General features: G+C 45.8%; 4 non-coding genes across 4 annotated transcripts; all 4 read right to left on the bottom strand.

Moving 5' to 3' along the window:
* Positions 1–1,826: 1,826 nt before the first annotated feature.
* LOC130330572 (U2 spliceosomal RNA) lies at positions 1,827–2,017 on the bottom strand. The gene has a single exon (XR_008873707.1). It is a non-coding gene; the product is annotated as a U2 spliceosomal RNA (small nuclear RNA).
* A 2,079-nt stretch (positions 2,018–4,096) lies between these two features.
* On the bottom strand, positions 4,097–4,287 carry LOC130330573 (U2 spliceosomal RNA). The gene has a single exon (XR_008873708.1). It is a non-coding gene; the product is annotated as a U2 spliceosomal RNA (small nuclear RNA).
* Positions 4,288–6,368: 2,081 nt separating this feature from the next.
* On the bottom strand, positions 6,369–6,559 carry LOC130330631 (U2 spliceosomal RNA). Its single transcript, XR_008873753.1, has one exon. It is a non-coding gene; the product is annotated as a U2 spliceosomal RNA (small nuclear RNA).
* Positions 6,560–8,650: 2,091 nt separating this feature from the next.
* LOC130330574 (U2 spliceosomal RNA) lies at positions 8,651–8,841 on the bottom strand. The gene has a single exon (XR_008873709.1). It is a non-coding gene; the product is annotated as a U2 spliceosomal RNA (small nuclear RNA).
* Positions 8,842–10,444: the final 1,603 nt, after the last annotated feature.

Here is a 10,444-nt window from a genome sequence, read left to right on the forward strand (position 1 = left end):
GTGACACTGGGCTTAGGATCTGCATAGGAAACACACACACAAGCACACACCTACCTTTGTTGCCTGCAGATGCCTCCTTGGCTGTCCCCAAACGGTATCAAACCAACACCCACGGGAAGCTGTAAGCATAGAGGACATGCCTGCACCCCATTGGACTTACCTGTGTGGGTTAAATCCGGGTTATTTGACAACCTATGGCGGTGATGGTTCTGCTCAGGCAGAGCAGTGCTGATGCTCCTCATAAAGCTGTCGCTGCTGTGAAGGTTCTAGGTGACATCACAAATCCCTATGGTTACATACACAACAAAGCTGGGTTGTTGTTGTTTACACTCTGCAAGGCCTGTGGAAGTGAGTGACATCATAGCACTGTAGTTCTGAGGGTTCTAGATGGATGCAACAATCTCCTGTTGCTTCTATGAAGGCCATAATAGACGACATCACCAAACAGCTCCATAGTCACATACACAGCAAAGGAGAGATGTTGTTTACACCTAGTGATGTCAGTGGTATTGAGTGACATCACAGCACAGTGCTAAGGCTCCTGGGCCTGGACACAGCAGCGGCTGCAATATCTCAACGGAGAATACGTTTATATATATGTGTGTGTGTGCGCGTATATATATATATATATATATATATATATATATATATATTTCTCCGCCGAAATCACTTTTAAACCCATTTCCACCTTTTTTTCCCTTCTCTTCCTCTTACTTTTTTTTCACGTTTTTTTACGTTTTTCTCCTTTTCGCCTCTTTTCTGGGCGTATTATTCTTCTTTTTCTTCCTTTTTTTCGTCTAATGCATACCCCATCAGTGCAGCAATGCTTATTCAATACCGCCAGCAGATGGAGACACTGGGGGATAATTTTCTAAGGATTTATACTGATTTTTCCTGTCTGAATTTGTCGCACAGAAAGTTGCAGGCCAAATATGTGTGACATTTCTGCGACTTTAGCTTCTAGAGCATTTTTACAACATTATACATAGGTGCTGAATACATAAAAAGCGACTGTTCAGCGACAGACAAGTCGCATCGGCTGAAAGTAGGCCAGAATGTCAGTCCATGTTGGAGCAGGTTTAGATACAGTCTAAAGTATAGATCTCAAAGTCTGTGCACAGAATTTAGCAAGGGCCTCGCACCTTCTGATGCATCAGGTAGGTGCACAATAGCATAGCCTAACCCTCTGTACTTTGGTCTATATTGATGCGGGACATAGACAGCCAGCTGATGACCAATCCATTAGTGCAATGGATGGCTGGAAGCATTTGTCTTTGCCTTTGCAATACCACAGAAGCAATGCATGGTCAATGTACAGCAATGACACACCTGTGTGAACAGCCAGGAGACCCCCCCCCCCCCCATGTTATGTTACATAGTTACATAGTTAGTACGGTCGAAAAAAGACATATGTCCATCAAGTTCAACCAGGGAATTAAGGGGTAGGGGTGTGGCGCGATATTGGGGAAGGGATGAGATTTTATATTTCTTCATAAGCATTAATCTTATTTTGTCAATTAGGAACATTCAGCACCCACCCGCTATCAAGGCAGCTGCCTATCATGTCATGCCCTACCTGCACAGGTGTGCTGGCTACTCAAATGATCCAATTAAGGAGGCCATTTAGTCAGCAGCAGCAGAAGTCCTGTGCCTGGACGCTCCAACAGCGGCCAGACACAAGCAGAAGCAGAAGCAGCAGAAGCAGCAGCAGCACCACCTTTTGTTTTTTGGCTGCAGCAGCAGCAAGGCCCACAGGGCTGGCTAGCTGGCTAGCCAGCAAGCAGGTAGCAATGAAAGTAGGAATCTTTCTTTTTAACCCTGTAAGGGGGTGGTGCACTGTACCCGAAGATACTGCCATATCGGGTCAATGCATAGGGCGACGGAAGCAAGCTTCGAAATCGGCCCCCGTTCTCAAAAATCCATTTAATATATGGTCCCCAGATAGGGGACGTATCAGATATTAAACTGATAAGAACAGATACTACACTTGATCTTAGCCAAAAGGCCGAGAAGCGATAACCGTGAAAGGGGCGGGCCCAACAAGGTGCCCTTCATGGGCACTATCACTGCTTGCTGTCAGGGAGGCTGCCAGACAATTTTCCATGCACACTCTGGGCTGGGGGGCAGTCAACCACCAGTACACACAGCAGAACCTAAACCCATACCATTATTGCTAAGCAGCAAGACAGGGGCCCATTGCACTCCCACGGGGCCTTTTTAAATGCAATCCATAACCCGGATTTGCCAGGAACCCTTCTTACTCCTCCTACTTGCATGTGACACTGGGCTTAGGATCTGCATAGGAAACACACACACAAGCACACACCTACCTTTGTTGCCTGCAGATGCCTCCTTGGCTGTCCCCAAACGGTATCAAACCAACACCCACGGGAAGCTGTAAGCATAGAGGACATGCCTGCACCCCATTGGACTTACCTGTGTGGGTTAAATCCGGGTTATTTGACAACCTATGGCGGTGATGGTTCTGCTCAGGCAGAGCAGTGCTGATGCTCCTCATAAAGCTGTCGCTGCTGTGAAGGTTCTAGGTGACATCACAAATCCCTATGGTTACATACACAATAAAGCTGGGTTGTTGTTGTTTACACTCTGCAAGGCCTGTGGAAGTGAGTGACATCATAGCACTGTAGTTCTGAGGGTTCTAGATGGATGCAACAATCTCCTGTTGCTTCTATGAAGGCCATAATAGACGACATCACCAAACAGCTCCATAGTCACATACACAGCAAAGGAGAGATGTTGTTTACACCTAGTGATGTCAGTGGTATTGAGTGACATCACAGCACAGTGCTAAGGCTCCTGGGCCTGGACACAGCAGCGGCTGCAATATCTCAACGGAGAATACGTTTATATATATGTGTGTGTGTGCGCGTATATATATATATATATATATATATATATATATTTCTCCGCCGAAATCACTTTTAAACCCATTTCCACCTTTTTTTCCCTTCTCTTCCTCTTACTTTTTTTTCACGTTTTTTTACGTTTTTCTCCTTTTCGCCTCTTTTCTGGGCGTATTATTCTTCTTTTTCTTCTTTTTTTTCGTCTAATGCATACCCCATCAGTGCAGCAATGCTTATTCAATACCGCCAGCAGATGGAGACACTGGGGGATAATTTTCTAAGGATTTATACTGATTTTTCCTGTCTGAATTTGTCGCACAGAAAGTTGCAGGCCAAATATGTGTGACATTTCTGCGACTTTAGCTTCTAGAGCATTTTTACAACATTATACATAGGTGCTGAATACATAAAAAGCGACTGTTCAGCGACAGACAAGTCGCATCGGCTGAAAGTAGGCCAGAATGTCAGTCCATGTTGGAGCAGGTTTAGATACAGTCTAAAGTATAGATCTCAAAGTCTGTGCACAGAATTTAGCAAGGGCCTCGCACCTTCTGATGCATCAGGTAGGTGCACAATAGCATAGCCTAACCCTCTGTACTTTGGTCTATATTGATGCGGGACATAGACAGCCAGCTGATGACCAATCCATTAGTGCAATGGATGGCTGGAAGCATTTGTCTTTGCCTTTGCAATACCACAGAAGCAATGCATGGTCAATGTACAGCAATGACACACCTGTGTGAACAGCCAGGAGACCCCCCCCCCCCCCATGTTATGTTACATAGTTACATAGTTAGTACGGTCGAAAAAAGACATATGTCCATCAAGTTCAACCAGGGAATTAAGGGGTAGGGGTGTGGCGCGATATTGGGGAAGGGATGAGATTTTATATTTCTTCATAAGCATTAATCTTATTTTGTCAATTAGGAACATTCAGCACCCACCCGCTATCAAGGCAGCTGCCTATCATGTCATGCCCTACCTGCACAGGTGTGCTGGCTACTCAAATGATCCAATTAAGGAGGCCATTTAGTCAGCAGCAGCAGAAGTCCTGTGCCTGGACGCTCCAACAGCGGCCAGACACAAGCAGAAGCAGAAGCAGCAGAAGCAGCAGCAGCACCACCTTTTGTTTTTTGGCTGCAGCAGCAGCAAGGCCCACAGGGCTGGCTAGCTGGCTAGCCAGCAAGCAGGTAGCAATGAAAGTAGGAATCTTTCTTTTTAACCCTGTAAGGGGGTGGTGCACTGTACCCGAAGATACTGCCATATCGGGTCAATGCATAGGGCGACGGAAGCAAGCTTCGAAATCGGCCCCCGTTCTCAAAAATCCATTTAATATATGGTCCCCAGATAGGGGACGTATCAGATATTAAACTGATAAGAACAGATACTACACTTGATCTTAGCCAAAAGGCCGAGAAGCGATAACCGTGAAAGGGGCGGGCCCAACAAGGTGCCCTTCATGGGCACTATCACTGCTTGCTGTCAGGGAGGCTGCCAGACAATTTTCCATGCACACTCTGGGCTGGGGGGCAGTCAACCACCAGTACACACAGCAGAACCTAAACCCATACCATTATTGCTAAGCAGCAAGACAGGGGCCCATTGCACTCCCACGGGGCCTTTTTAAATGCAATCCATAACCCGGATTTGCCAGGAACCCTTCTTACTCCTCCTACTTGCATGTGACACTGGGCTTAGGATCTGCATAGGAAACACACACACAAGCACACACCTACCTTTGTTGCCTGCAGATGCCTCCTTGGCTGTCCCCAAACGGTATCAAACCAACACCCACGGGAAGCTGTAAGCATAGAGGACATGCCTGCACCCCATTGGACTTACCTGTGTGGGTTAAATCCGGGTTATTTGACAACCTATGGCGGTGATGGTTCTGCTCAGGCAGAGCAGTGCTGATGCTCCTCATAAAGCTGTCGCTGCTGTGAAGGTTCTAGGTGACATCACAAATCCCTATGGTTACATACACAATAAAGCTGGGTTGTTGTTGTTTACACTCTGCAAGGCCTGTGGAAGTGAGTGACATCATAGCACTGTAGTTCTGAGGGTTCTAGATGGATGCAACAATCTCCTGTTGCTTCTATGAAGGCCATAATAGACGACATCACCAAACAGCTCCATAGTCACATACACAGCAAAGGAGAGATGTTGTTTACACCTAGTGATGTCAGTGGTATTGAGTGACATCACAGCACAGTGCTAAGGCTCCTGGGCCTGGACACAGCAGCGGCTGCAATATCTCAACGGAGAATACGTTTATATATATGTGTGTGTGTGCGCGTATATATATATATATATATATATATATATATATTTCTCCGCCGAAATCACTTTTAAACCCATTTCCACCTTTTTTTCCCTTCTCTTCCTCTTACTTTTTTTTCACGTTTTTTTACGTTTTTCTCCTTTTCGCCTCTTTTCTGGGCGTATTATTCTTCTTTTTCTTCTTTTTTTTCGTCTAATGCATACCCCATCAGTGCAGCAATGCTTATTCAATACCGCCAGCAGATGGAGACACTGGGGGATAATTTTCTAAGGATTTATACTGATTTTTCCTGTCTGAATTTGTCGCACAGAAAGTTGCAGGCCAAATATGTGTGACATTTCTGCGACTTTAGCTTCTAGAGCATTTTTACAACATTATACATAGGTGCTGAATACATAAAAAGCGACTGTTCAGCGACAGACAAGTCGCATCGGCTGAAAGTAGGCCAGAATGTCAGTCCATGTTGGAGCAGGTTTAGATACAGTCTAAAGTATAGATCTCAAAGTCTGTGCACAGAATTTAGCAAGGGCCTCGCACCTTCTGATGCATCAGGTAGGTGCACAATAGCATAGCCTAACCCTCTGTACTTTGGTCTATATTGATGCGGGACATAGACAGCCAGCTGATGACCAATCCATTAGTGCAATGGATGGCTGGAAGCATTTGTCTTTGCCTTTGCAATACCACAGAAGCAATGCATGGTCAATGTACAGCAATGACACACCTGTGTGAACAGCCAGGAGACCCCCCCCCCCCCCCCATGTTATGTTACATAGTTACATAGTTAGTACGGTCGAAAAAAGACATATGTCCATCAAGTTCAACCAGGGAATTAAGGGGTAGGGGTGTGGCGCGATATTGGGGAAGGGATGAGATTTTATATTTCTTCATAAGCATTAATCTTATTTTGTCAATTAGGAACATTCAGCACCCACCCGCTATCAAGGCAGCTGCCTATCATGTCATGCCCTACCTGCACAGGTGTGCTGGCTACTCAAATGATCCAATTAAGGAGGCCATTTAGTCAGCAGCAGCAGAAGTCCTGTGCCTGGACGCTCCAACAGCGGCCAGACACAAGCAGAAGCAGAAGCAGCAGAAGCAGCAGCAGCACCACCTTTTGTTTTTTGGCTGCAGCAGCAGCAAGGCCCACAGGGCTGGCTAGCTGGCTAGCCAGCAAGCAGGTAGCAATGAAAGTAGGAATCTTTCTTTTTAACCCTGTAAGGGGGTGGTGCACTGTACCCGAAGATACTGCCATATCGGGTCAATGCATAGGGCGACGGAAGCAAGCTTCGAAATCGGCCCCTGTTCTCAAAAATCCATTTAATATATGGTCCCCAGATAGGGGACGTATCAGATATTAAACTGATAAGAACAGATACTACACTTGATCTTAGCCAAAAGGCCGAGAAGCGATAACCGTGAAAGGGGCGGGCCCAACAAGGTGCCCTTCATGGGCACTATCACTGCTTGCTGTCAGGGAGGCTGCCAGACAATTTTCCATGCACACTCTGGGCTGGGGGGCAGTCAACCACCAGTACACACAGCAGAACCTAAACCCATACCATTATTGCTAAGCAGCAAGACAGGGGCCCATTGCACTCCCACGGGGCCTTTTTAAATGCAATCCATAACCCGGATTTGCCAGGAACCCTTCTTACTCCTCCTACTTGCATGTGACACTGGGCTTAGGATCTGCATAGGAAACACACACACAAGCACACACCTACCTTTGTTGCCTGCAGATGCCTCCTTGGCTGTCCCCAAACGGTATCAAACCAACACCCACGGGAAGCTGTAAGCATAGAGGACATGCCTGCACCCCATTGGACTTACCTGTGTGGGTTAAATCCGGGTTATTTGACAACCTATGGCGGTGATGGTTCTGCTCAGGCAGAGCAGTGCTGATGCTCCTCATAAAGCTGTCGCTGCTGTGAAGGTTCTAGGTGACATCACAAATCCCTATGGTTACATACACAACAAAGCTGGGTTGTTGTTGTTTACACTCTGCAAGGCCTGTGGAAGTGAGTGACATCATAGCACTGTAGTTCTGAGGGTTCTAGATGGATGCAACAATCTCCTGTTGCTTCTATGAAGGCCATAATAGACGACATCACCAAACAGCTCCATAGTCACATACACAGCAAAGGAGAGATGTTGTTTACACCTAGTGATGTCAGTGGTATTGAGTGACATCACAGCACAGTGCTAAGGCTCCTGGGCCTGGACACAGCAGCGGCTGCAATATCTCAACGGAGAATACGTTTATATATATGTGTGTGTGTGCGCGTATATATATATATATATATATATATATATATATATATATATATATTTCTCCGCCGAAATCACTTTTAAACCCATTTCCACCTTTTTTTCCCTTCTCTTCCTCTTACTTTTTTTTCACGTTTTTTTACGTTTTTCTCCTTTTCGCCTCTTTTCTGGGCGTATTATTCTTCTTTTTCTTCTTTTTTTTCGTCTAATGCATACCCCATCAGTGCAGCAATGCTTATTCAATACCGCCAGCAGATGGAGACACTGGGGGATAATTTTCTAAGGATTTATACTGATTTTTCCTGTCTGAATTTGTCGCACAGAAAGTTGCAGGCCAAATATGTGTGACATTTCTGCGACTTTAGCTTCTAGAGCATTTTTACAACATTATACATAGGTGCTGAATACATAAAAAGCGACTGTTCAGCGACAGACAAGTCGCATCGGCTGAAAGTAGGCCAGAATGTCAGTCCATGTTGGAGCAGGTTTAGATACAGTCTAAAGTATAGATCTCAAAGTCTGTGCACAGAATTTAGCAAGGGCCTCGCACCTTCTGATGCATCAGGTAGGTGCACAATAGCATAGCCTAACCCTCTGTACTTTGGTCTATATTGATGCGGGACATAGACAGCCAGCTGATGACCAATCCATTAGTGCAATGGATGGCTGGAAGCATTTGTCTTTGCCTTTGCAATACCACAGAAGCAATGCATGGTCAATGTACAGCAATGACACACCTGTGTGAACAGCCAGGAGACCCCCCCCCCCCCCATGTTATGTTACATAGTTACATAGTTAGTACGGTCGAAAAAAGACATATGTCCATCAAGTTCAACCAGGGAATTAAGGGGTAGGGGTGTGGCGCGATATTGGGGAAGGGATGAGATTTTATATTTCTTCATAAGCATTAATCTTATTTTGTCAATTAGGAACATTCAGCACCCACCCGCTATCAAGGCAGCTGCCTATCATGTCATGCCCTACCTGCACAGGTGTGCTGGCTACTCAAATGATCCAATTAAGGAGGCCATTTAGTCAGCAGCAGCAGAAGTCCTGTGCCTGGACGCTCCAACAGCGGCCAGACACAAGCAGAAGCAGAAGCAGCAGAAGCAGCAGCAGCACCACCTTTTGTTTTTTGGCTGCAGCAGCAGCAAGGCCCACAGGGCTGGCTAGCTGGCTAGCCAGCAAGCAGGTAGCAATGAAAGTAGGAATCTTTCTTTTTAACCCTGTAAGGGGGTGGTGCACTGTACCCGAAGATACTGCCATATCGGGTCAATGCATAGGGCGACGGAAGCAAGCTTCGAAATCGGCCCCCGTTCTCAAAAATCCATTTAATATATGGTCCCCAGATAGGGGACGTATCAGATATTAAACTGATAAGAACAGATACTACACTTGATCTTAGCCAAAAGGCCGAGAAGCGATAACCGTGAAAGGGGCGGGCCCAACAAGGTGCCCTTCATGGGCACTATCACTGCTTGCTGTCAGGGAGGCTGCCAGACAATTTTCCATGCACACTCTGGGCTGGGGGGCAGTCAACCACCAGTACACACAGCAGAACCTAAACCCATACCATTATTGCTAAGCAGCAAGACAGGGGCCCATTGCACTCCCACGGGGCCTTTTTAAATGCAATCCATAACCCGGATTTGCCAGGAACCCTTCTTACTCCTCCTACTTGCATGTGACACTGGGCTTAGGATCTGCATAGGAAACACACACACAAGCACACACCTACCTTTGTTGCCTGCAGATGCCTCCTTGGCTGTCCCCAAACGGTATCAAACCAACACCCACGGGAAGCTGTAAGCATAGAGGACATGCCTGCACCCCATTGGACTTACCTGTGTGGGTTAAATCCGGGTTATTTGACAACCTATGGCGGTGATGGTTCTGCTCAGGCAGAGCAGTGCTGATGCTCCTCATAAAGCTGTCGCTGCTGTGAAGGTTCTAGGTGACATCACAAATCCCTATGGTTACATACACAATAAAGCTGGGTTGTTGTTGTTTACACTCTGCAAGGCCTGTGGAAGTGAGTGACATCATAGCACTGTAGTTCTGAGGGTTCTAGATGGATGCAACAATCTCCTGTTGCTTCTATGAAGGCCATAATAGACGACATCACCAAACAGCTCCATAGTCACATACACAGCAAAGGAGAGATGTTGTTTACACCTAGTGATGTCAGTGGTATTGAGTGACATCACAGCACAGTGCTAAGGCTCCTGGGCCTGGACACAGCAGCGGCTGCAATATCTCAACGGAGAATACGTTTATATATATGTGTGTGTGTGCGCGTATATATATATATATATATATATATATATATATTTCTCCGCCGAAATCACTTTTAAACCCATTTCCACCTTTTTTTCCCTTCTCTTCCTCTTACTTTTTTTTCACGTTTTTTTACGTTTTTCTCCTTTTCGCCTCTTTTCTGGGCGTATTATTCTTCTTTTTCTTCTTTTTTTTCGTCTAATGCATACCCCATCAGTGCAGCAATGCTTATTCAATACCGCCAGCAGATGGAGACACTGGGGGATAATTTTCTAAGGATTTATACTGATTTTTCCTGTCTGAATTTGTCGCACAGAAAGTTGCAGGCCAAATATGTGTGACATTTCTGCGACTTTAGCTTCTAGAGCATTTTTACAACATTATACATAGGTGCTGAATACATAAAAAGCGACTGTTCAGCGACAGACAAGTCGCATCGGCTGAAAGTAGGCCAGAATGTCAGTCCATGTTGGAGCAGGTTTAGATACAGTCTAAAGTATAGATCTCAAAGTCTGTGCACAGAATTTAGCAAGGGCCTCGCACCTTCTGATGCATCAGGTTAGGTGCACAATAGCATAGCCTAACCCTCTGTACTTTGGTCTATATTGATGCGGGGACATAGACAGCCAGCTGATGACCAATCCATTAGTGCAATGGATGGCTGGAAGCATTTGTCTTTGCCTTTGCAATACCACAGAAGCAATGCATGGTCAATGTACAGCAATGACACACTGTGTGAACAGCCAGGAGA

Source organism: Hyla sarda, unplaced genomic scaffold (genome assembly GCF_029499605.1).
Source record: "Hyla sarda isolate aHylSar1 unplaced genomic scaffold, aHylSar1.hap1 scaffold_336, whole genome shotgun sequence".
Classification (NCBI taxonomy): Eukaryota; Metazoa; Chordata; class Amphibia; order Anura; family Hylidae; genus Hyla; species Hyla sarda.